Below are 26,333 nucleotides of genomic sequence, written 5' to 3'. Positions count from 1 at the left end.
GCATGAGTGAATGCAAATAAACCATGTGGAACATAGTTGGCATTAATTAAGTGCAGTATCTATATTAAATGTTAACATCAATTTTTTTAAAAAAAGAATAAGAATAAGGATATTACATTCTTAGCATTATCCAGTGGAAGTCAGAGCTATGACTCCTGTTAAATACTTTTTAGGATTATAGTATGATTTCTTGAAAATAAAAAACAAAAAATTCCAAGATCTCTCCCAATTGTTTCTTTTAATTGAGAATGATTATATAAGGAATTGTCATTTGTCAAGGCATACTACATATTATTTTGGTAGAAGTTTCTAATTTTTTCAGTTCTCAATTAATTATATTTTTACTCTTGGCTTTAACCTTAACCTTACCACATGTGACCTTAATATTCACCCTTTCTTTCATATTATTGATGATGTTTAGTAAGTGAGGTGGTTGTGTATGAGAACTCAAGGCACAATTATATAACTTCAGTTTTGCTGTAAAGCTAATAATTTTTTTTTAATTTTTTTTTTCAACGTTTATTTATTTTTGGGACAGAGAGAGACAGAGCATGAACAGGGGAGGGGCAGAGAGAGAGGGAGACACAGAATCGGAAACTGGCTCCAGGCTCTGAGCCATCAGCCCAGAGCCTGATGCGGGGCTCGAACTCCCGGACCGCGAGATCGTGACCTGGCTGAAGTCGGACGCTTAACTGACTGTGCCACCCAGGCGCCCCTGTAAAGCTAATAATTTAATGAAATTCTTTCCCTTATTCTTTGCATACTTTGCTATTTCTCAATACACAGTGTTGGTATTTGGAATCATAAAACCAGCATATATTAGAACTGGAAGATATCATGGAGATCAATAGGTCTGATTCCTGTCTCTTACAGATGAAACTGACACCCCAACAGCTAAGGTAACTGATGGGGTTTCATTCTCCATACTGACTGTTTTCATGATAGAAGACCGTAGTCTCTTATTTTTCTAAAAAGAACTGAATCTAGAGAACCAGTTGTTTAATTTTACACTGATATACCCTGAACCAATAGATTGACAATATAAGTCAGTGTTATCTATGAATGGACAACACACAGTTTTAAAAATCTATCTATTCAGTAGGACAATATGCCATGTGTGCTTGCCAGCTTTGTAATTCCTGTCACTCTACAGTGATGTTAAAGCCCACACTGAAACTCGTAAGTGATCATCTTTAAGAATTCTTCTCCAGCCATGCAACTAAACAGTCTCAGTAATGAGACTACATGGTCTCTGCATGGTCTACTAAATACTTGTAGGAAGTGGAACCCCCTTCTGGAGTTATGAGAGAAATATCACTTCGAAAATGCCTTTAAAAGTGCTCCAGCATAAACATTACACTGGAACATTTCATTAGCTTTTTGAGAACAATAAAGAAATGTGGAGCATAATAGGCTAATATGTTTAAGTGGCCTTGGTAGAACCCTACTTAACTCAGTGGGATTTTCTGCAGCATGCAGAGGTGGAAAACCATTCCCTACATATTTATTGTGTAGGAGTGCCTCCTTCTTTATTGCATGCAGTTTATATCAAAGGGAAGTGACTTTACCTGTAATTCTAAAATGAAGAAAGTCTCAAAATACAAGTTTTAGGAAAATCAATATTTAGATATGATGATGGACAACCAGCAGCGCTGGCTTTTGGCACTCGGGCTATCTGTCAATAAAGATGGAAGAGGGGCCAAGTTCAATCTCATTATTTCCTAGCCTCGTAAGTCTTATGTAGCCATCAGGGTATTAAGATTTGTAAAGTCTCTAAATTCCTGAAGAAAAAGGCAAGATGTAAGCCAAATCTTATTGGTCACAAATTGCAAAACCTAATTAAATTAATAAAAATGTTCAGTTACCTAAGTCAGCAATAAAACTTTTCTGCACAATATTTTGAGTTAAGTAAAATGATAAGTTAATGAAAAATATAAAAGGGTAATTTTTATGGTTTTATTAAAATTCCATGAGACTGCACTTAATATATTCCTGGACTTCCAGTATAATCCTTTCCAGTACTCTTTATCTCTCTGAGCTTCCATTTTTCTCTGTCATAAATTGGGACTCATTAGGCTTAGGAACACTGTGATCATTGTGATTTTCTTGAGCTTGTAGGGAAAAAAATGGGTGTAAATTAAGCCCACAATTATAACATTTTAAATAAGTTCAAATAGACATTCATGATGACAAATTAAAAGTTTCCCTATAGGTGTTGGTTTTCTTTGTGTAGACAACTTGTCACCAAAATTTATTGAAAAGTAAGAATTCCTATTTTTATGGCATTGAATTAATGATATAAAAAAAAGCCTCTTGACTGACAGCTCTAGTGGCTGAAGTGGCATATTTAAACCATTATGTTTGTTTGTTTCACTTACTGTCAAACTCTGTCTTAGAATTACTATCAACTGGTTATAATGATAGATGGAATCTGTCTTTCAGTTCCAGGATATGTTTTGTATCAAAAGTTTTTCTTCATTGGTTTTTGGAATCTATAGGCAAAATAATACATAAACACAAATGTAAATCCCAGCTGTAATTGTTTCTCAGCATTTGGTGACATCATAAATCCCTTAAGATTTATACTCATATTGTATTGTAAATATCACTAGAACCATTCAGTAGGAGGATGAAAAAATCTAAACAAAACTTGAAAATAATGCATATGCTTCTTCTCACTATGAGGAGCGTTTCCTAGCTACCCTATTTACCCCAGTGGAATTTTACAAAAATGTTCCTGGCGCTCAAAGTTGATCTAACAAAGAATCAAGTGGGTTTAATTTAAAATTCACTCCTAAATATGTTTGCTGGTTTTGAAATTCTGATTTTGTGCTTATGTAATACAAAAACAACTTTGGTTTTAAAACGAAAATTGGCAAAAATAGTAGTGCATTATTATGTGTTCTAATCACGTATGGTGTTTTGAAAAAAAGGATTCAAAATTGACAAAATTGTTTCATTGGCATTGCAGTTCAACTGCATGGCTTTTCTTTCCCACAAGTTGCATAAAGTACAAATAAAATCAAATATTTCTTAAATGTGTAGTATATGAACTTCTTGATTTTCATAATATATAATCTAGCAATTGCACTAAAGACAAATTTGCATTCTGTGTTTTTGCATCCTTTGCCTTACAGACTTTACTATGTTGCAGTTTATGGTCAAGTCTTCAGTGTGCTTTAGCATCGATTTTAAAGTGTCTGTGGTTCTCAAAATCAAAAGAGTTGCCCCCAGTGATATGGATAATGCTCAGATTCTGATATCAATGGCCCAGGCTTCTTTGATTTTTCTTATAAGTGCTTTTTTTGGTAAAATATATAAACTTAGAAACAGAAGTTTCCTTGGCTCATATTATACTCAAGAGACAACGATGATACTGAAGTCCTTTTCATAATCAGGGCCTTTGTAGAGATTGTCCAGGTAGTCTTAGCCAAAATATCCCTCTCATTGTACTCTACTCCAGGGCAACATGTGGCGTGCCAGCTGGATGCCCTCCCTACATGCCTCAGGTGGCCACATTTCAATGGTGTCTATAGAGCACAGGCCAAATTCTCATTCTCTGTGTTAATCAGTGGGAGAATTCCCATAGAAAATGGGATGGGAGCATATTTTAGGAAAATTCAAAGAGATTATCCAGATGATTAGGCCAGGACATTGTAAATTCGGGTTTTATGTAGGATTTCTATAGCATTATCTTACTTGACCAAAGAGTGATAAAAATTTTGGATATATTTAGAAATTAAAAGTAATCATGCTTTTTATTCCACTGTGATTTCTCCAAAGATAATCCTACAAAAATTTTCTTTAGATACAATAGAAACTCATCTTGATTTATAACATCAAAGACAACTGATGTACCTAGTAATATAATTTGATTGAACTTTTTCCCATGATCTTGAAAGGATCTGAATTCTACTTATAGAAGTCTCATTATACCTCTCTTTTCAATTAAATTGTAATCAATTCTACAAGTATTTAGTAAGTGCTTACTATGTACAAAACACTGAGATAGAAGCTCTGAATAATTCTGTGTATGATACTTAATATGTGTAACATATTTTTCACGTTCATTATCTTATTGGTGTGGTAAAGATTCACTTTATAATTATTACTTATCTAAATTGCCTAGATGATACTATATTTTGAATTTAGGGTAGAGTTTTGTTTTTGGTGAGTCCAGAGACCATTCTAGAAGTACATTTAGTTTCTCTTGAATGAAAAGATAAAGGCATATCATTATATCATTTTATTAAGCTGAGTTGGGTTGAAAATAGTGGTGTTTCTGTTGGTTTTATATGTCATTAGGCTCAGTCTCCAGTGCATTTGTAATGACCTAATTGAAAAGATTTGTCAACATGTTCACAAAAACAGTTTATTTTCAATTTTAAGGCAATATTCATTTATTGTATTTCATATAATATCTTTTTTAAGATCAAAAAATTTGATTTCTCCATTAACTACTCATATTTAAAATTATATCAAATTCTACTGTTCAGCCATGAAGTCTGTAAGTGCTATACAACTGATGGAGAATAGGTCTGAAAGCTATTATTCTCCATTTAGCATATACATTATTCTCTAATATTCTTGCATCTAATGTATATTGAAATGTTCTATTTCTATATTAATATTACATTATAAAGTCTTATTTCTACATATTTCTGAGATTTTTCAAGTCATTTCCTCAAACCTACTTTGTAAATACTTTAAAACAACCTCAGTTTTATTTTTATTTACCTTACTTCTCTTATCCATAGTGTTGAAATGGGATTTATTCTTTAGCATTTTTAATATTTTCAAAAAATTTAAAGAGAAATCATCCTCATTTTAAGCACTGAACATATCATTCTCTTCACAAACCCTACCTCAAAAACAGGTAGGAACATCTTTATTTGCTTTATTTCCAATATCAAATTTGCAAAAAGGCACTCTCTTGGTAACCTTCAGCTATGTCACCCTGGGTGTTTGGCCAGAGGGCAGTCATGTTGACCCCATCTGCAAAGGCTGGCTAACCTAGAATCTTGGACTGTTAGAATCCCATTCATCAAGGTCCACATAAAGTAAGGTAGGTGGGAAGCAGGAGGACAGATGGTAGGGTCGGCAGCAAGGAACTTGTTCGTTGACATTGATATAGACCCTTCTTCTTGCCAGAGTGACTCCATGGACTTGTTTTGGCATGGAAGACTAGGCCAAAGCTATCGTCTTAATAGAAGGTGAGCTGCAGGCAAACTGGAGAGATCCATGCACAGTAGGTGTTTAGGGTTGGCTTAGATTTTGTCTATCAGCTTGACTGTCATACATACTTGATTGATGTGCAGTGGGGCTTGAAAGTGCTGCATTGATGTTGAGGACTGTGTCATAAGGTTCCTGATATGGTGCACATGTCTGAATCGAGTTGGACATTGACTATCCTTGCCTATGCCAAGCAACACCAGACTTGAGTGCATTATTCTGCAGTTGAGTAGCAGATGGTGAGTGCAGACGTTTGGAGGGGGTGTGCCTTCAAACACAATATGGAGCCAGCAAACTTACTTAGAAGGTTACTGCATGTCTTGACTTTGGCAGCTATTTTTTAAGCACTGATGAAAAATCTAAGTCCCATCCATTGTTACTCTCAGAATATTCAGCATGGCTGGTGTTCCAGGCAAAGGAGATGTGAAAATCAAATGCACTATTCACTGTGTTGGTCACAGTTGGTTGAAGGTGACTTCTTGGTGTTGGCTTAATGGGCTAGATAAACATTCTCAGATTGAATATTACTGAACTTGATACCAAAATAGTTATCAACAAAATAGGTAAACTTCATGTAGAAGTGGTCAGAGAAAGGGCCAGCAGAGCATTGGAAGAGCATTGTGGTCAAATATGGTACTTAAGAGTGACTTTATTTTCCTTTGCTTTTAATTCAGGAGATATATTATGTTCTTTGGAAATAAAATAAAATCAAATATCTCAATAGAGGTTCCTTATGCACAAAATTATGGAGATCCACAAATGAATGTGCACAATAATTCCATATATATAAGAAAAGTGATTTCTATTGGTGTTTGTTTTCCCGAGTGGGTTCTGAACACATGTAAATTAATTTTAGGTTTAAAATAAAGGTTTTGAGTTTTTATTTTCAGCTTAAAACATAAAATATGTTCATTGCATATAATTATGGAAATAGAAAAAATGTATAGTGCATAAATTTAAATCAGGGATGAACAATTCTAAGATTTTGCTCTGCTTCCTTCCAATTTTATGTATATTTCTAAGTAGATGTGGATGTGTGTGTGTGTGTGTATTTTCTTTAAAAATTTTGGATCATATAGTCAATATTATGCTTTTTTCAATTAGCATTAATTACATTATTAGTTCTCAGAATCATGAAATACTTTTAATGGCTGCACAATATTATGTTTTATTTATGTACCAAAAACTTTTAGACTTCTCCATATTTGACATGTAAGTTATTTTCCACCATTTTCCCTACTACTCTGACAACCATTCTTACACACATACTTTTATCTACATCTTGGATTATGTTTTCAGCATCATTTTTAGAAGGTTGATTTCTGGGGTAGTGTATGTAAACTTCTCAAGGTTCTTTTGATAACTCCTCCCAAATTGTATATGAGAGTGCTTTTCTAAGTACACTCTTACCTCCTTTGAATAGTATTATTTTACAAGTATTTACTAATTCAGCAGGCAAAAAAAAAAAACCCTTGTTTATTTTGTTGTAATTTGCAACAATTTGATTAATATGGAGCTGGAATGTCTTTCATATGCTTATTTGCCATTGTTTTTTTTTTCTTACTGTAAATTGTTTGCTCCTGTTCTTTACTCAAGTTGTTGTCTTGATGATTTGCAAGATATTTAAAATGTTAAATCACTGCTTTTGTCAACGTAATGTAAAAATGTTTCTCCCAGTTTTCATATTCCATCGAATAGTTTTTGTTGTTGTTGATGTGAGAAGCAACACAATTCTATTATATTGCTTTCCCTATGACTGTGGCTTTGCTTTTATCTTCTTTTTACCAGCTTGAAGTCTGATAAGAACTCACCATTTTTCTGGTATTATCATGATTTTATTTTGTATTTTTAATTTTCTATTCCTTCCAGAAACTATTTTAGCCTAAGGTATGTGATAAGCATCTCGATTTTGTTCCCCATAGTTAATCAATTGTCCCCAAACCATTTCCCAATTGGTACCATCTTTATTGCTTACTAATTTTTATCAACATTAGGATCTATTTTTGAATTATCTGTTCTTTCACTGGTTCTATACTGTTTCCATTAGAGCTTCATAGTAAGTTTACACATCGGTTAAGTCAAACCTTCCTTATTTTTCTTTTTTCAAAGATACTTGGCTGTATTGTCACCTACTCATTTTTCAGAATTAACTTATTGCATTCAGTTTGTAAAAATGTTCCATTGGAATTTTTATTGGAATTTTATTAAACCTATAAATTAATATCAGTATCTTTGCAATATTGTCTTCACATTCAGCAGCATCGTATTTTTTTATTTATGTAATGTTTTATAATAAATAAATTGTGTCTTTCTATTCATATAGGTACCCAAATTCTTTATTATACTTAAGTAAAAGCATGCTATGTCCTTGTTGTTGTCCTTAATTGTGTATATTCCAAGAAAAGCCATATTTTCTTTATAATAGTTTTGTTATGATTTGTTAGGATTTTACATAATTTTTAAATTTTTTCAATGATTCCAGTAGGGCAGCCAACATTCATCTTCTCATATAGATACAATAAAAAGAAAAGGAAAAAAAATTTTTTCTGTGTGATGAGAACTCTTATGATTTACTGTCTTAACAACATCATTGTATATCATATAGCAGTGTGTAATATTTATTATCTAGCTACTTTATTCAACTTTCGTAATAATTTTTTAGTTAAGTTTTTTGTCTTGAGTTTTTTAAGGTCATTAAATTATCTGCAAATAATGACATTATCATCTTTTTTCCTTTTTATTTCTGTTTAATACCCTGTTTCATTACTGGAAATTCCAAAACAGCTAAGTAACCATGAAGATAGGAAGCATCATTGTTCTTGATTATGTGGTAATGTCTCTAGTTGTTTGTTTTGTTTTTTTTTTCCCGTAGTCACAAGGTAGATATTAGTTGTTGATTTAAGACATTCTTTAGAAAATTATTTCTAACCCTTTCTTTGTTTATTAAGAATGAGTGTTGAAGTACATTACATGCCTTTTTGAATAAATATTTTTAAACTCTAACTGATGGACATAGAGTTCTATTGTGATGTCTTTTTCAATTCAGGTCAGTTCTAACACACATTTATTCAGTACTTACACTATGTGCCAGAAATTGTTTGCTGGGCATTAGAATTCAGATGCATAGTTTCTTTCTCTAAAAACATAGGATTATTCGGAGCATGATAATTCAGCAAGGGATTTATAGTAATTGATTTCCCATTATTAAATTGTCCTTGCATAACTAGTAAAACATCACATTTAGTATTTTATGAAGAACACTTTGAAGGCTTTTATAAACCAATTGTATACCATGTCAAAATGTGGATTTTAAAAATTGCTAAAACTAAAATTATTATTTAAAATCAAAATTATGAGTTTTTACATCTGAAATAATAGTGTTCAGATTCTAATCAAGAGCATCTATAAAACCTGGTACCGTCTCAGAAAATTCATAGACCTCTTATAATATAGATTGCGTATGTTCTATACAATCAGCAAATTGGAATTTCCAATCATACTTTATCACTTCTTATATCGTATGACATAAATGATATGTGATTTGGGGGCAAATCACTTTTATGATGCCAACATTGTGTTTTCATTTCTCTGGGAGTCTTCTGTATTATCTGTGGGATTTAAGTGTCCACTTACATTGATTTATTTTCAATGAAGTTTTTTTAAATTAATTTTATGCTTTAATGGAGTTTAGCATAATGTTCCTAGTTTTTCCAATCCACTGTTTTAATTTATTTTATTTTTCAGAATTCTTTATTTTGTTCTTTTATATAATATGCATGAGCATCTGATATTTTAAAACTATACCCTTTTGACCAGATTCTTTATATTTCACACAAATCAAATCAGCAAATAGTGATCAAGAATCAATTTTCTAGTTAGCATCATGCTAGTTGTTATGAATTGTAGTAGAGAAAAACATAAATCACAAACTCTCAGGAAACTTAAATTTCTAGTTGGTAGATAAGATGTAAATAAGAAAAAAATGCATGACAGCAAATCCTAATGAAATATTTATGTTTATAGTAGCTAATATAAATATGATCATAGTCTTGTTTTGCATTCAAGCAAATGTATTAGAATTTACAATGCACCTTTTGTATATTGACCTCACCCTGGCCTCTTCATACTTTTCCTGTTCTATTGTATCTTTACCATTATTTCTTCACCTGCTGCTTAAATGTTGTATTTACTTTTGCAAGATTTTTAAAATTCTATTTGGAACAACACCAGATAGACAAATGTCATACACATTAATTTCTGAAATATTATTAGTGATAATTTGTCTCATACAAAGATGGCCTTGCCCAGCATTTGGAAACAGGAGTAGTGCAGGCTACTGTAATTGTAGACTGAAAATCATTGCTTTCTGAATCTCTTATTTCATTAAAAAACTTGCCCTGATTTTTAGAACCATTCACACAAGAGATAACATGTAAAGTAGGAGAAATCCAAATGCTAACATGAAGTTAGCATCTCTACTAAATGGGAATTTTAGCAGTAATCTTTGGTGTATTAAGGAAGTAGAGTCCTATCCTTTGGGCTTTGATGAGATTTTGATATCATGGAGATATCTATTTTATACTTTAGCATTTGGTCTATGTTCTAAGTTATAACCTTAAAATTTTATCATATTTTGGAAAATTTATATCCCCCTCAATTTTTAGTGTCTGCATTGCATAATGTTTGTCATAGACCACAATACCTATCCCTGTGGAACTGTTATCCTATCTTAATTCAGAAGTAATAGTATTGATTAAGTAATATTTACAGCTTCCAAACTTCAAGGCAGTTTGTCAGTCACCACTCTCTCTAACCTTACTATGAGCTTCCTGTGTGGTATCATTCATCTGAGGTCTTATTAAAATGTAAATAAATTACATCCAGCACACTTCCTCTATTTGCCCAGCTTGTTACTATATTGAAACAACTGTCTTAATGAAACACATATTGATGTATTGTGTATTTCCGTGCTAAACCAAAGTGAGGAGGAAGTTATGTGAATATAAAATAGAACCTACTTCATAACAGTTTTTGTTAAAGCATTTTATGAATTGGAGATAATCTGAGCCATGGGAGATGATGTAATTCTACATGACAGAGCTCACGGAAAGAGGATAGCTCCTCAGATAGAATTGGATTAGACTCTTGAGATACATGCTTTCGGGCTTTTATAGTGCTTTACCTTTGTAAGCACAGCTAACTCTCGGGTTTTTATACTAATATAGTGTTGTGGTAAATATAGTAAAAATAAAAATAAACAATCTTGTTATCTAAAATAATTTCTCTTTGGCCTCCATATACAACATTTGACTTTTTAGCATCAAAATACCATTTTATTTTTGTTTTCCATGGGTTAACATCCATATTTCTAACATCCATATTATGGAACAGAAATGGTCTAACATTTGTGCAATGTCACATTTTGTTACATATGATAATCTTCACATGGCATGATTGGATAAAACTGAACTCATGTAATAATGAGCAATGAGTAATAAAAAGAATGAATAATAATTAATAACAGACCTATGAAGTATAATAGTACGTGGTTCATTGCTAAATTAGTTTGTAACAAATAATTATTATTGTTGAGTGCATACCAAATAGTGGGAATGGAGGCAACTGAATGATGTGCTGGAGAAAAAGAAGCCAAACTGGGATTGAAATTTGTCATGTTTGAATGAAATGCTGAAATGCCAGTAGTAATTGATGGTCTCTGTGATCAGACTTTCTGGGTTTTTTTTTTCTTCTTCTTACACTTTTCTGTATTTTCCTGCGTGTGTGTGTGTGTGTGTGTGTGTGTGTGTGTGTGTGTGTGTGTGTTTCCCAATGGGCATGTATAATTTTGTAGTCAGGAAAAGTTTATGTACAAATATGTTATGTATTATCCTCATTTGCAAATAATTCATTGAGTTAACTGTATAAAGTCTCCTAGGGAGAGTGAAAGCCATGAGCGAAATTTATTTAAAAAAATTTTTTTTAATGTTTATTTATTTTTGAGAGAGAGAGACAGAGCATGAGCTGCGGCGAGTTGGAGGGGGGGGGCAGAGAACAAGAGAGCAATGGAGACACAGAGTCTGAAGCAGGCTCCAGGCTCTGAGCTGTCAGCATAGAGCCCGACGCAGGGCTCGAACCACGAACTGTGAGATCATGACCTGAGCTGAAGTTGGACACTTAAGTGACTAAGCCACCCAGGCGCCCCACCATGAGCTAAATTTAAAGGCAAAGTATTCCATTGTATATATAATCCATTGCCTCAGAACTTATTGAAGTTTTGATATCACTTTCTCAGTTTGAAACTTCCAAACTGGAGACAGCTTAATCAAGGAAATAGTAATAATATGAATAACATTATGTTCTGCACCCACTTTTTGACTCAACTTAGGACAAAAAGCTTTACTATGTTGACAATATGATCTGCTATATGTTGTCGTCATCTATGGTGAAAGTGTTAGAAGGATCCTTTATCTCCTAGTCTGTTTCAAAGTTAGTTTCCCCGAGGAGAACTGTATGTATAACTACCATCCTGTTTAGTCCAAGTCATAGAGACTCAGGTTCATGTGGTGAGGGCATTACTAGGAGGCTTACCTGAATATTTATGTAACATGTAACAGAAAGCCAGCTAAATATTAATGGAATTAATTATTTTTGTTAGAAATACTATAGAAATATGTTACCCTAAGCCTCTGTTACTTACATAAATGTTTAGTACAACTTAGAAAAACGTGACGTCTTTCAGCACCTTTGTGCAAATTATAAAAATAGTTTGCTCCAGCTGATGCAGCTTGGGCCAAGGAGGATAGCTTCTAGAGTGGAGCACACCCCTAGATTGGGTGCCCTTGTGCAGGACACAACCTGCACACTCAGTCACGACTACCCTATGTTCTATGCTTTATTAATGATTTGGAAATAGGTTCCATACTGTTCTTTTCTTGCGCAGAAAGCCAAGAATCACCTTCAGGTGACTTAACAAAAAGATGCTTATCTAAGCTTTAAGTTAGTCTGGGACCCTGATGATACAAATCTATTACTTCGCTTCAGACATCTGATTTGAATAGCATTGAGGTAGAAGGAAATGAAATAAAGTCACCACAAAAGCACAGATGAGTTTATCAAGTCTGGCTCCTAGAAGACCTAGGTTGCATTTTGAAATTGCATCTAAAATTTTGGGATATCTTATTGTAACTTTAGATGGCTTGATATACAAAGGGTAAATAAAAAGAGACATAGATGGACATCTCCTTGTTCTGAGGAGAAAGAAAGATGTTTTAAAAGACACGTAGATATATGTTATACATATACATGTAAATAATATATAAATGAATGTAAATAAAATATAAAGAAATATATAAGTGAAATAATTGAAAACTAAAAACATAAGGTAAAAATGTAAGAATTAGAACTATATATTAAAAAAATCATCTTATATAGAGTCTTATATATATTTACAAATTGGGTTCTTAACCATATGTTTTGAAGAAATACATTGCCAATACTCAGACTAGAAAGAACTGTCTTCCTCTAATTCTCTTCATTATATAAAGGGATCACTGTATTATATCATAAATACCAATGATAGATACTCACTTTTGTGAGAAACAAAGAATATTTTATAGGAATACTTCTATCTCAGTGATGTGTAATTTGGTATTTTCAGTCTTATAAGATACAGACTAGGTAGATGACACTCCATTCTGATATAATTCAAAGGAAGATTTTAGAGTATCTCTACATGCTAAACCCTAATGGAAGAACTGCAATTTTTTATAGATATTATTTCTCTAAGTTATGCCTTTAATTGAGATAACAGTGAATTCTAGACTGTATGACTGGAAAACAGCTATTTTTGTTAATTAATAGCAGAAACAGTAATCAAGTTAGGGGTTGGGTTGAAATTCTATTGTAGAAATTGCAAAGCCCAAGAAAAACACACAGCCAAAAAAATGTCCACCCACTTTACCTGAGAAATTAGCTGGAGAAGTGCCATTTCGTAGGACCAAAAAAAAAACCCTCTTTAAACATTTATTTTCATTCTGCCATAACATACAGACAAATGGGAGGTGGAGGCTCCAGTTTCTTCTTTGCTACAGCCTGGATATTGTCTAATTCTCATTAGGTGAGGGAATTTCATCACATGCTCCATCACCAGACTTATTTGTGTCCTTAAGCAATTTATGTGATGTTTCCATGCTTTATCTTATGGATTAGATTCCTTTTTTTTTCCAAATAGAAAGAGTAATATTTACTTGTTACAGGTTCCTGGGTTAAAGGTGAATTATTATGACATTTCAGTAAGATGAAGTTTCGTGAATACTTTGATTTCTTTGACACTTTATAAATGTGAAGGATTAATGTTGATCCAGAAATGTCAATAAGATATTCAAAGTTAATACATCATACATGCTGAATTTCTACTGCACAAAGTTTGCTGATTTTCCCATTCCTTTCAATCTCCATTTAGAAAAAAAAAGTTTTGAAAATCCTAGAGGCAGATACTATGTGTTTATCTCATTTTATGTGATGAGTGATTTTGTAAATCTATTCATAATTTAAATGCTCTAGAAGAATCTATTCTCAAGAGAATTTTATTGTGGATCATTATGTAAAGGAAAAATCATTTTTAAAGTGCATATTGCTCCCTATTTCAATATGGGAACTTTCTGATTTACAAGAGTGTTTAAGCTCCCAGAGAAGTATATTCCTTTGGTATGTTCCTGAGGAAATATGGATTGGCCATGCCAGGAAACTATGAGTGAATAGTTGGAAAATACTAACTTGATTCACTTCAGTATTTGGGCCTCTTTATAGAGATCTTGGAGCTACTACTTTGTATGAGATTAAATCTAGATGGCATGTTCTCCATAATTGCTTGGAATGGGTTTATTCTAGCTCAGTCCAGCTCCAAATTTTCTAGCAATCCATTTTGAAACATGTAATTCTAGCTCCTCTCCATGACTGATTTCCCTCAGGTCTATAAAGTCATGCAGAATTGGGGCTCCTGGGTGGCTCAGTCAGTTAAGTGTCCGACTTCAGCTAAGGTCATGATCTCACGGTTCATGAGTTCATGCCCCACGTCGGGTTCTGTGTTGACAGCTCAGAGCCTGAAGCCTGCTTCTGATTCTGTGTCTCTCTCTCTCTCTGCCCCTCCCATGCTCATGCTCTGTCTCTCTCTGTCTCAAAAATAAATAAAAAACATTTTAAAAATTAAAAAAAAAATAAAATAAAATTTTAAAAAAGTCATGCAGAATTCCCATAAGGGAGGTATTGTCCCTTCACCCTCATCCTCCAATTCCCTCCCAATCCTCATGATTGACAGACATTCTTAATCTCCAAAACTTTTAAACCTTTTAGAAATGTAGTAGAACAGGCAATTGAGGATTTGCTATATACATGTAACCATCATGGAAACTTTCATTCAATGGCAGTTGGACCTCCCCACCCACCCATACACACCCTTGCAGCTGTGCCTCCAAATCTTGCATTACAAGGAAAAGAATTAGGCAATGGTTATCTGTTGAAGGAATATCATAATTTTTTATGCTCACTATATAAAAGGAGATCATAAATTATATCACCCAAACTGGATACTTCTGAGAGTAAAAGGGGCCATATTAAAAATTGTGGTGAGACAACAGGCATAAGTGAGATCTGGTATTTTAGCTGGGACTACCTCCACTACTTACCCTTCCCCAAACTCCATTGACAACAATAGATCTTCCAGGACAGGCCAAGCCATGAAAATTCACATCATCCTGACTTGATGGAGTAGAACATGAAAAACCACATGCCCCTAGGTGTCACAAACCAGAGAGGGTCCAAGGTATCCACATACCCAAGGCTGACCCTAGAGCCTTGTGCAAAGAGAAGAGGAATGCCAGTGAAAAGTAAGATTCAAGGAAAACATGTTAAACTGTCTGAGCTTTGAATGCATTTCCATCCCATACATATATTTATCAGCAAAGGAATGTTAGCTTATTGCCTCCAGGACAAATTATTAGATGTGAATTACAAACTGTACTGACATAGGGGCAAGGTTTACCTAAAAAATGAAAATGAGAATTACAAAAACTGACCAGAGACATCAGCAGCTGCAAAGCTTGAGGGAGACAGACCACACAGAATTAGATTGATAAGTCACTAAATAAACAAATAAGTAACAAGCCCCTGGAAGGAAAAATCAGAAGCTAGAGTTGCTATAATATATTGTATAAAATGTCAGTTTACAAGGAAAAAAATATCAGATATGTAAGGAAATGAGTGTAACTAAAACCCAGTTATGAAAGTAGTTAATAGAACTATCTCTAGGTTGGAGGGGGAAGAGCAGGTGTCAAATTTAGCAAAGACTTGAAAGCAGCTATTGTAAGTATACTCAAATAACTAAAGAAAACCATGTTAAATAATTAAATAAAATATTAGTATAATTACTTTTTAAATAAAGAGTATCAATATAAAGATAGAATTTTTAAAATAATTTTAAATGTTTATTTATTTATTTTGAGGGAGAGAGAGCATGCCAGAGAAGGGAAGAGGGAGAGAGAATTGCAAGCAGGCTCCATGCTTATCACGGAGCCTGTTGCAGAGCCTGATCCCATGACCATAAGACCATGACCTGAACTGAAATCAAGAATTGGATGCTTAACTCAAAGAGCCACCCAGGCACTCCAGAAATTATTTTTAAAAGAAACAAAAATTCTGGAGTTTAAGAGCATGAAAATTGAAATGAAAAATATTCTGGAGGAACTCAGCAGCAGATTTGAGATAGCAGAAGAAAGAATCAGTGAACTTGAAGATAAATCAGTAGAAACTCTCTAATCTGAAAAACAGAAAGAAAAAAAAACAGAAAATAAACAGAGCTTCAGAGATCTGAGATACCTTCAGGAATACTAACATGTGTGTAATGGGAGAAGAGGAAAGAAGGAGAAAAAGCAGAAAAAAGATTTTTGAAGTAATAATGACCAAACGTTTGCCAAATATGATGAATGACATTAATCTACACATATGAGAAGCTCCACAAACTCCAAGTATGATAAATGCAAAAGTATCCATACATAGACACATGCTAGTCAAACTTTTAAAGCCAAAGAAAAAGAGAAATTCTGGAAAGAAGCAAGAGAAAAAAAGACTCATTTACTATAGGAAACAACACTCTAAAAATTGACTTCCCATCAGAAACAATTAAAGTCAAAAGACAGAGGGACAACATATTCAAAGGGCTGAAAGAAAAAAGATTTTTAAAAAGTGACCATCAAGAATTTTATATTCAGCAAAACTGTTCTTCAAAAATGAAGATAAAAGAAAGATATTCCAAGATAAACAAAGACTGAGGCAATTTGTTGCTAGCAGACCGGCCTTATAAGAAATACTGAAGAAAATCCTTTAGGTTGAGGGAAATGACAAAAATAATTAAAACCCACCCAAAGAAATAAATTGCACTTATATAATATTATTATGTAGATAAATGCAGACATGGCATAAATATATAACGGAATGCAAATCAAGAAGAAAATTATAAAGATTAGGCCAGAAATCAATGAAATGGAAAACAAGAAAATGATAGAGAAAAACCAATGAAAATAAAAGTTGATCCTTTGCAGAGCACAACAAAATTGACAGACATTTAACTAGAATGATGGAGGGAAAAGTAGAGAAGATAACAGATTACCAAAATCAGGAATAAAAGTGTGACATCACTACCAACCCTAAAAAAATTAAAAATTAAAAAGATTAAAAGGTAATACTATGAACAAATATATTCAAGAAACTAGACAATTTAGGTACAATCATCTAATTGCCAAAAATGCACAAAGTACTGAAACTGATTCAAGAAGAAATAGAAAATCTGAATAGATATATAATTGTAAAGAAAGAAACTTATTAAATCATCCCACAAAGAAAAATCTGGATGCATGTCTTCACTGCATCCTATCCAATATTTAAAGAGAAACAACACCAAACTTCTTCTGAAAATAGAGAAAGAAGGAACACTTTTTCAATTCACTCTATGACAATAATATTATCCTGATATCAAAGCCAGACAAATGCATTGTAAGAAAAGAAACCATTATCCCTCATGAATTTAGACATCAAAATCCTCAACAAAATTTTCACAAACCAAATACAGCAATCTGTAAATGTATTATACACCCTGACCAAGTAGGATATTTCCTAAGAGTACAAGGCTGGTTAAACATTCAGTAATTAATTAATTAATTAATGCAATATACCATATTAGTAGAATAAGGAGAGAACCCTATGACTATCACAATAGATACACAAAAAATATTTGAGAAAATCTACTGTCTATTCATGACTAAAACTTTCAACAAACCAGGACTGGAAGAGAACTTCTGTAACCTGGTAAAGGGCATCTATGCAAAATCTACAACTGACATCACATTTAACCCTCATAAACTCTGGTTTAATCCTAAGATTGGGAACAAGGCATGGTTGTCAGATCTCATCTCTTCTATTCAACATTTTACTGGGTTTTTTTTCCAGAAAGATAAAAATAAACAAACAAACAAACAAACAAATAGGAAAAGAGAGGAAAGAAAGCAAGGGAAGGAGTTAAAAGAAAGAACAGAAAAGAAAGAAATCAAAGTTATCCATATTAGACAGTAAAAAGTTACCACTTTTTACTTGCAGAAAACAAGCTATGTAGAAAAGCTTAAGGAATGCATTCACATACAAGTAAATTAGTTCAACAGGTTTGCAGGATACCAGAGCATTATACAAAAATTAATTGTATTTCAGTATACTAGCAGTGAACAGTAAAATTTAAAAACAATAGCATCAAAAAGAATAAAGGCATTTTTGTAAAAATTGACAAGCTGATCCTAATTTTCACTTTATATGAAAATGCAAAGGACCTAGAACAGTGTAAATAATTTTGGAAAGGAAAACAAAGGTAGATGACCTGTGCTTCCTGTTTTTAAAACTTACTATAAAAACTGTAGTAAGGAAGAGAGTATATAGTACTGGCACATAAGTCAATGGAATGAAATTGTAAGTTCAGAAAATTAACTTTTATATTTTTGGTCAATTGATTTTGATGAAGGTGCCAAAGCAAGTTGATGGGGGAAGGAATAAGGTTTTTTTTTGTATTATTTTTGCTTTTAAATAAATAGTGTTAGGACAATTGGCACTAAGACTATATGCAATAAAAATAAATATCTGTGGTGCTAGACCTATATGAAAAAAATAACCTTATGTCCTGATCTCATACCCACATAAAGATTAACTCAAAATGGATCATGAACCTAAATGTAAGAGCTAGAACTATAAAATTTCTATAAGAAAACAGGAAAAAAGTCTTCATGGCCTGAGTTAGAAGTGTTCTTAGATAAGGCAGCAAAGCATGATACAGAACATAAAACCTTGATAATTTGGATTTCAATAAAATTAAAACCTTTTATACTTCAAAATCTACCACTAAAGAAATGAAAAGAATGGGAGAAAATATTTGCAAGATTTATTATTTGCAAATATATATCTGATAAAGGATTTTTGTCCTCATATAATATATAAAGAGTTCTTTAATTCAATAATAAAAAGACAACCAAATTAAAAATTTGTTTGAATAAATATTTCAGCAAAGAAGATATAAGAATATGAAAAGATACCTATTATCATCAATCCTTAGAAAAAAGGATATTAAAACCATTGGAGATGCTGCTTTACACTAACTAGAGTGGATACAATAAAAATAGACATGTAGTAACAAGTGTTAGTGAAGATGCTGAGAAATTGGAACCTGCTGGTAGGAATTAAAATTTTTCTTAATGCTTATTTGTTTTTGAGAGAGAGAGAAACAGAGCATAAGTGGAGGAGGGGCAGAGAGAGAGAGAGACAAAGAATCCGAAGCAGGCTCCAGGCTCTTAGCTGTCAGCACAGAACCCAACTTGGGGTTTGAACTCATGAACTGCGAGATCATGATCTGAGCTGAGGTCTGACACTTAACTGACTGAGCCACCCAGGCACCCCATTGCTGGTAGGAATTTAAATGGTACAGCCACTTTGGGAAATGGCTTAACCATTCTAAAAAGTTAAAATAAAGTTACCTTTATGACCCAGAAATTTCACTTCTAGATATCTACTCAGGAAAAATGAAAACATATGTCCACACACAGACTTGTATCTATGTCAACATTCAGAGCAGAATTATTCATAATAGTCAAAAACTAAAAACAATCTGCATGTTCACCTACTGATGAATGGATGAACAAAATGTAGTATACCTGCACAATAGAATACTATTTGTTAATGAAAGAGAATGGGCCACTGCTACATACCACAACATAGAAGATTCTGAAAAACAGTATGATAAGCCACATGCATGACACCACATATTGTATGATTGCACTTATATGAAAGGTCAAGAAAAGGTAAAGGTATAAAGAAAGCTGATTAGTTATTGTCTGGGGTTGGGGTAAGAGTGGGTTGACTAAGGACATGAGGAATCTTTCTGGGATGACAAAAATGTTCTAAAACTGGACTATGGTGATGATCACTGTAAATTTATTAAAATCCTTAAGCTGTACACTTAAAAGGATGAATGTTATGTTATGTAAATTACACCTCAATAGACTGTTAAAATCATGAAATTATGCTAATTAAAACTAAGGAAAGAGAAACCTGGCAGACACTCCCTTAACCAAATGACCAAGATTAACATCCCCAGTGATAAGTCATATGGATATCATGTACCCCCTGATAGGATGTTACAAGAAGAGCTCTTCATTCATTTGCATTCTTCTCTAAAACTATAACCCCAACCTAATCATGAGAAACATCAGACAAATCCAAATTGAGGATTATCCCACCACCACTCTTCAAAACTATCAAGGTCATAAAAAAAAAAAAACAAGAAAAAACTGAGAAGTTTTCACAGATTAGAGAAGATTTAGGAGAAAAGGCAACCAAATGCAGTGTGGTATCCTGAATTAGACCCTTGGAACAGAATAAAGATATTAGTGGGAAAACAGGTAATATCTGAATAAAGTATGTAGTTAATAGTATTGTACCAATGTTAATTTCTTCCTTTGACAAATTTACCACGGTTATATAAGATGTTAATGTTAGGTAGTGAAGAAAATACAGGAATTCTCTGAAGTATCTTTGCAACTTTTCCATAAGCATGACACTGTTCCAAAATAAAAAGTTAAAATAAAAAAAATGAGGGATTTATCAGTTCAAAGAGAGTTATGACTTAAATGTAATGTGGATCTTATTTAGATCCTAATTCAAACAAACCAGTCATAAAAATGAACAAAGAACAAAAAGCATTTAAAATTCAATCATTTGACCTAAGATATTTAATAAATTAAAGAATCTCTATTATTTTTGACACGGTATGATGATATTTGTTATGATTTTCAGAAGTCATTATTTTTTAGTACTACATACTAACATATTTGTGGATAAAATGATATGATATCTGGAATTGTCATTAAAATGAGCTGATAGAAGAAAAAGTGGATGAGTATAGATTAAAAAAAGATGGACCATGGGTGATGAGTAAGTACATGGTAGCTCATTTTACTAAGCTCTCTACTCTTGCATGTGCTTGAGATTTTCCATAATAAAAAAATTTTTAAGTGAAAAGAAAAAAAAGACTAAGAGAAATATTTAAAATATTATAATTTCCCTCTACACTGACCACAGACAGGGTTTGTTTCTTAAAAATCATCTGAGCAGTGTCAGAATGGATAAATCATAGGTGAATAAACTCTCAAAAATGATCTGACCAAGATACAATCGATGCTGAATCGTTGAGAGAACATTAAGAGAAATGCCTGAATTAGCATAGACCTCCTAAACTGGAGTGCTTTGTTGTTCTTTTCTTGAAGTTTTGTGAACCTGGTGATGCCTAAAACTTGTATGCATGTGAAGATTTTTAAAAAGTAGAGTGTGGTCAGAAGCAGCCCTTTGTTACTAGTCAGTGTTAAGATCTATAGCTCCTTACCCCCCTTCAGTTTTCTTTATTGTCTAGGGCTTTGTTTTTTGGACTCCTGAGTTACAGGATAGGTTACTGTAATATAATGCATTTGCTACTTCTCTGGAAAGCCATTCAGAATCTCTAACTAGTGCAGAATGCACAACTCTTTTGCTAAAGGGTCTCTGCCAAGAGAAGCATTCTTCCGGGCTTTGTAATTTGCATTGATTACTGACTGAGCTGTTTCCCAGTGCATCACTGGGTGTTGACTGTAATCTATAAAGCCTTACATAGTTTTGTCCTGATTAAAGAAGTCTAACACTGGTGGTCAATTTTAATAATGACCGAGGTCGATCTCGGTGACTTAAAAAAAAATTAGCAGATTTTAGAACCTGAAATGTCAAGAACAAAATATTCTTATTGTTGACACATACTCTGGAAATCTACTATTTTAAAGGTGGGTACCGTGTACAGTACTGAACTTGAAAAAAAACCAGGAAGTTGAAAAGTGGACAGTAGTGCCAAAAGTGTTCCAGCCCTGACTCTGTGCTCCTTAATCTAATCCGACATGCCTTCAGAATATTTCACTTCCTTGATGACCGTTTTTCCAGTTTCTATCCAATACTTAACCCCACTACATAGTGACAGCGTTAATGATTATCTCATGAGGCAGATATGAATAGGAGCAGTATTCATATCAAAGACAACTGGTCCCACTTCCAGGTCCATCTTTGGGCCAAGATATGTAGTCGCCAACAGTGAGTTGGCGACTGTATTTTTTGAGTCCTGGCGCAAAGTAAGATCCATCTGTTTTGCCCAGCCGTTTGCCTGAGTGCCACAAAATGGTCCTGTTATTAGTCTTATTTGTGGTCCTATTTGAGGTTAGGGGATAATATAAATAAACTTTAGTCCTCCTTGTGATGAATGTAGCATGGGAATTAAAAGTGGTGGTGTTGGTAGTGGTAAGTGATGTTGCGTCTCTATTTTCTCAATTGCTCTGTTTTCTTTGGATTGAGAAACAGACATTTAAGAATGAGTTTGTCATCTGGAAGGATAGTTGTGACCAAGTTTCCCTCAACAGGATACAAGATGTTATTTTTGAGCTTCATTACCCTCACCAAGGGGAAAAAAAAGAGAGGGAAAAAAATAAGGAAGAAAGTGAAAGTAAGGAAGAAACATGCAGAAACAGAAATGAAGAGAAAGGTCAAAGAGGAGGAATACATGAGGAAGGAGGAGAATGTAACATAGCAGACAGTCTGTTCATAGAAATTACTTTCTTATTTTGAACTGATAGTTCGGTTGACTCAACATCTGGTGAATTGAGGAAAAGGAAATCTGACTGATTAAATTGAACTGCTAGTTGTCAGTTAAATAGTTTATACATAAATATGCAGCCTAGTTTTCATCACATTTTATTGCATGAACTAGATAGTGAATCAGTTTTTCACTAACCTTGTTTGAGTGGTGAGTAGAACAATACCAATCGGTAGTTCAGATTTATATAGAGGTGGGCAGTTTCTATATTTCTGAATCATTTATCGAGGATTATTGTTATTCCATATAATTCTGAGCATGAGTTATTTTTGTCAGTTTCTTTTATGAATGTTTTGTTGCCTTATAAGGAAATATGTGCACTCCCCTCCTCTCATTCAGTTGTCCCTGGTGACGCCTCCATAATTTCTGTCTTTACACTGGTGCGTTTTTAGTCTAATTCAGGCATGTGAGAAGCAGGGGAAAAGTTTAGTTAGTCAATGTCAGTGATTTTTTTTTCTGATCCATTCATGGATGGATTTTGTGAATCTCAACCAGTTTGCATTTAAAATCTATATATATATCAAGTAGACACAATACCTAAAATATTCCTCCATATACTTCAAGGGAAAAAGAAAATAGAATTCATAAGTTGGAACTAGATGCAATTTCTAATAATAGAGGCAATTTCAGGGGTGATTTATGATCATGCTCTCATATGTGGAGATACTAAAATATTACCTTGCACTAATGTGAAAGTGGACATAAACATACCGCATTTAGTGCTACAAATATATAAAAAATGTACTGCCATGGTGTGAAGTAAACGAAAGATAATTGTATTATCTTCATTTCACACTAAAAAAGCTATGTTTTTCTAAATCCTGTAGTGTCAGTTATCTAAAGCTAAAAATAGGGATGACTTAATCTAGTCTGTTTCTTTTTTTTTTTTTAGCTGTTATCTTATTTAGAGATGGTGTCGAATGAAGAAAGAAAGGATTGAAAAAATAGTGTGACATTCTAAGCACAAATATTTATGACGTAGTTGGAGATTTTAATGCCTGGACTCTCAATCTGAAGATTGGAAATACATATTAAGAAATGTGGTTCAGTTACTTAAACCAGGAAGTTCTGGTTCAAATCCTGAGGGTCTTCCCGTGCTGCTTCACAGAGCAGTAGCTGCATGTGATGAGATATACGTATAGATGATGTGGTATACGGCATGCCAAACCCACAATACACTGCAGTGGGCATTTTGTATTGCTAAATATGTCCATTTACCTCTACTTTACCATCTGCCCCACCACCAATTCAGTCCCTTGAAAGTAGTAGATCTAACATTTTTTTCCAATTCTATGTCAAGTCCTAATTTCCCTTCAACATGTGTATTCAGATAATAGATTTTCTTCTTTATTCTCTAAAATTAACATTTTATGTAATCTTTAGGGTGTGAAATTGTTGTTTAGGAGTTTTTTTAAAAAAATCAGATAGAATTTAGCTAAAATTCAGAGGTACTGAGCTTCTAGTCGTATCATTATGAAGTCCTAAACAGGGAGGCATATTTTGTTTTTCAGAATTGCTTTTTTTTTTTTTTTCTTTTTTACTCTTTAGATCCTTTTCTTTTCATTAAAAAACTAGTCTGGGAAGAGGGTTTTTTTTTTTCCTTAACAGAAAAAAAAAAAGCCACGCTTGACTGATAATGCATTGCTTTGGATGGTGAAACATTATGAAAGTTTAATTTTTAATTAAATCTGAAATACCAATTATAACTGAAAGAGATTTTAACCTGTTTCTTTTCAGACTGCCTGAAGTTACATTTAGAGACTAAAATCACTGCACCTTAAAAACAAAAGATTGAGCTGCACTGCATTCCTGTAAGTGAAAGCTTCCTGTACCTTCTTTCTCTGTGATTTTGTGACCAACCCAAGAAAAGACAAAAACATTGGTAACATAGTAACCAAGCATGAGTAAAAATTTGAATATCCCTGAAGAAATATATGTTTAAATGATTTCCTTCTATAAAAAAAGAAAATTTGCTGGGCACAATATTCAATATGTCTTTTTTATTCAACCCAAATTGTGAATCCTCTTTTTTTTTTTTTTTTTGCCTGGTTTGAATTGCATTAGGGAGGGTGTCACCCACTGTGAATCCGCACAGTGACATACACCCTGACAGGAAGGATTCTCACATTTTTGTTTAAGTCTCATGGAAGGTAATAGATTTCTTATGGAATCAAAATAGATTCCTTTTTCCTTTGTGATGTCATTAGAAATTTTTAGCCTTTGTGTCAATGGAAATGGATAGAAAAAAAGTTCATGATGACATCACAAGATTCTGTTGCCTTGAGGACTTTGGGCAAAACTAAGTAAAATGCATAATTCCCTTGTGTGCGTGTGTTCCCCATTCTGCTATGAAGCAGTCAAAATAGCACATCTTATGTCTTCCCGTGAGCTACAAGGCTGTCTCTCAGAGCCCCATTGTTCCATAAATGCATGTCAGAGTCTACCACAGTCTGGTCTACCCTTATTTAGCTGCTGTTTTGTCAATGTACTTGGAAGAACAATTAACACTTGGGATTTCAATGTCTGAATAACAGGCAGTGAATAGAACCCGAGCATATAAAAGATTCAGACGCCCAGGGTAAGAAAACAGAAGCTTATAGTTGGTGGGGGATAAAAGAAAAGCATTTTAATGCTGCACTCAAAGGTTGTGAAATACTAGGAGAAAAGTCAATCTTTTTTTTTTTTTAATTTTAGATGAAAATGTACGTTTTGGTAATGAAATCCAGAAGGTTATGATGTCTTCCTAAGTTTTGCAATTTAATGTATTGCAAGGTCTTTCTTAGAGTCTCAAAACACTTCAATAACATTCATCTCCTTGAGTCATTGTTGGAATCCCGGATGTAGGGTACACTGCATTGTGGTTTTCAGAGTGCCACCATGTCTGTCCAACAGAGTGCGCTAAAGGTGATTCGGTTTCTTCCATTTTCACTTTGGTTCATTGCACCCTTTCACTATTGGCTATAGTTCTTGTGTGTTGACTATAGATAGAACGGAAGTTGTTGAAATATCTCTACCTATGGTCTGAATTTCTGCTACGTCCATTTTTTTTTGGTGGGAGGAGAGAGATGATGCATGAACAGAGCAAGATCATCTCACAGTCAGAGTATCTGATGAATGGAAAGGGAGCCTGGACAGACAGCTTATGCATGTTGCCCACTGAGCACAGTGCTTGGCTAGTATGAGTGATAAATGATGCTTATCATGTTTTTGTCATAACTACAACAGTTCAAACTCATAGACAGGAAGGTCTCCAAAAGTAGGGTCTGTTTCTTATTCATTTTTGTAATCTCCAGTGCTTGGCATAATAATAGTAATCAAGAAATAGCTACTGTTATTAATACAATTACAAAATTTATTAATAGTCAGAACTTCAGGATTCATTCTTTCAGAGGGCATTTATTGTGGAGAGGGGTTGAAGAAAGTTTTTGACAGGAAGGCAATTTTAAAGGAATTTGTCAAAGGCAAATGAGCTGTTCCTCATATCGCATCAGGTATCAGTCTCTCAGTGTTTCTCCTCATTGATTTTACACTTCTCTCTCATCACCAGGATGAGGAGGGCATTCATACTATATCCTTTTTCTGTGAAATGGTTTCCAGAAGTTTTCCATTTAGGTTGTGTCTCACATTCCATACACTGGAGTTGTCTCCAAAGATAAATCTACCTGACTCCAGGATGGACTCTTCACCCGTTGGTCTAAGTTGTGATTAGAAACTTCAACTCTCATGCATATAAAGCCAGGACCAGTTTCTCAGCACTAATAAGACCACAACATTCTTTAGAACTCAGAACCTGTTGACCCCTTTTAAATTTAGCTTCCTGAGTTTGTTTGTTTGTTTTGGTGTTTTCTTTGCA

General features: G+C 33.5%; 1 protein-coding gene across 3 annotated transcripts in view; it reads left to right on the top strand.

The window, feature by feature from the left end:
* The window catches only part of ZBTB20 (zinc finger and BTB domain containing 20), a 785,615-nt gene that overhangs the window by 281,229 nt on the left and 478,053 nt on the right, over positions 1-26,333 (top strand). For all 3 annotated transcript variants that reach the window (XM_043595979.1, XM_043595980.1, XM_043595985.1), the window contains one exon: positions 24,218-24,291. The gene's annotated coding sequence lies outside the window, so the exon portion shown is untranslated. The remainder of the gene's footprint in view (positions 1-24,217; positions 24,292-26,333) is intronic.

Source organism: Prionailurus bengalensis, chromosome C2 (assembly GCF_016509475.1).
Source record: "Prionailurus bengalensis isolate Pbe53 chromosome C2, Fcat_Pben_1.1_paternal_pri, whole genome shotgun sequence".
Lineage (NCBI taxonomy): Eukaryota > Metazoa > Chordata > Mammalia > Carnivora > Felidae > Prionailurus > Prionailurus bengalensis.
Note: the sequence above shows the minus strand (reverse complement) of the source record. Positions and strands in the feature narration are given on the sequence as shown.